The sequence below is a fragment of the Chiloscyllium plagiosum genome, chromosome 7, assembly GCF_004010195.1.
Source record: "Chiloscyllium plagiosum isolate BGI_BamShark_2017 chromosome 7, ASM401019v2, whole genome shotgun sequence".
Lineage (NCBI taxonomy): Eukaryota > Metazoa > Chordata > Chondrichthyes > Orectolobiformes > Hemiscylliidae > Chiloscyllium > Chiloscyllium plagiosum.
Genome location: NC_057716.1, coordinates 107497211 through 107498974, shown reverse-complemented (window position 1 = coordinate 107498974; position 1764 = coordinate 107497211). Strand labels below are relative to the sequence as shown.

Here is a 1764-nt window from a genome sequence, read left to right as displayed (position 1 = left end):
CAGGGAAAACAGCCCCAGCCTGTTCAGCCTCTCCCTGTAGCTCAGATCCTCCAACCCTGGCAACATCCTTGTAAATCATGTCTGAACCCTTTCAAGTTTCACAACATCTTTCTGATAGGAAGGAGATCAGAATTGCACGCAATATTCCAACAGTGGCCTAACCAATGTCCTGTACAGCCGCAACATGACCTCCCAACTCCTGTACTCAATACTCTGACCAATAAAGGAAAGCATACCAAACGCCTTCTTCACTATCCTATCTACCTGTGACTCCATTTTCAAGGAGCTATCAACCTGCACTCCAAGGTCTCTTTGTTCAGCAACACTCCCTAGGACCTGTTTTTGCCTTTCCAGAATACAGCACCTCACATGTATCTAAATTAAAGTCCATCTGCTGCTCCTCAGCCTATTGACCCATCAGATCAAGATCCCGTTGTACTCTGAGGGGCATGGATAGGGTAAATAGACAAGGTATTTTCCCTGGAATGGATGAGTCCAGAACTAGAGGGCATAGGCTTAAGGTGAGAGGGACCTAAGAGCAACTTTTTCACGCAGAGGGTGGTATGTGATGTGGAATGAGCTACCAGAGGAGGTGGTGGAAACCGGTACAATTACAACATTTAATAGGGATCTGGATAGGTATATGAATAAAGGTTTAGATACGATATGGGCATGATTTTATTTACTTTCCTATTGAATGCTCAGTCACAATTACAATATAAAACAGGAATCAAACAAAGATAAACACAAATATTATTTTTTTTACAAAATCAGTTAAATTAAACTTCTGATTAAAATTAACATACCTTCTCAGACAGTGATTGATGTATCCTGTAAGTAAGCTGAAAATATAATTTTCTTGACCATCTAACTTTTTAGACACAAGCAAGCTCATTCAGAGGCTTCTACAATGTTTGGAGGCATGAACAAAGATCTTGCTGCAGAGTGGCAGAGCTGTCCAGAGTGTGTCCTATTAAATAGAATTGAGTGTTCTGTAAAGAACGAAGTGTGTTGCAATATGTGACGTAATTAAAAGCAAGAAATGCAGAATCCACGTAAGAATTGACTCAAGTGCTTTTAACAAAATGGGACAAATTACCATAAATGATCACTTGCAACATCATAGAACGCAGAACACAGAACACAGGACAGTACAGACAAGAACAGGCCCTTTGGCCCACTATATCTACGCTGATCAAGATACCATTCTAAAGTAATCCAATCTTCCTGCACACTGTTTATATCTCGCCATTCGTCTATTCCCATGCCTGTCTAAATGCCTCTTAGACCTCATTATCAAACTTGCTTTTACCATCTCCCCTGGTAACAAGTTCTAGGTACCTATCACCTTCTGTGTAAAAACATGCCTTGCGCATCTCCTTTAAACTTTCCTTGCCTCACTTAAACCAATGCCCCTAGTATTTGGCATTTCATAATGTTATATACTTCTATCAGCCCCTCAGCCTCTGACAGTCTTACAAAAGTGATCCAAGTTTGTTCAACCTCTCGTTATAGCTCAATACACTCCAAACCAGACAACATCCTGGTAAACCTTTTTTTGCATCCTCTCCATATCCTTCCCATTGTGTGGTGACCAAAACTACATACGATACTCCAAACATGGCCTAACTAAAATTTTCCTGCTCCTCGGATGCTGTCTGTCCTGCTGTGCTTTTCCAGCACCACTCTGATCTAAACTCTGGTTGCCTGCATCTGCAGTCCTTGCTTTTGCCTAAAATTTTATACAACTGCAATATGACTTGC

General features: G+C 41.0%; 1 protein-coding gene across 1 annotated transcript in view; it reads right to left on the bottom strand.

The window, feature by feature from the left end:
• Positions 1 to 970, bottom strand: part of LOC122551853 (C-X-C chemokine receptor type 2-like) — a 12216-nt gene extending 11246 nt beyond the window's left edge. The window contains exon 1 of the mRNA XM_043694381.1: positions 807 to 970. The gene's annotated coding sequence lies outside the window, so the exon portion shown is untranslated. The remainder of the gene's footprint in view (positions 1 to 806) is intronic.
• Positions 971 to 1764: the final 794 nt, after the last annotated feature.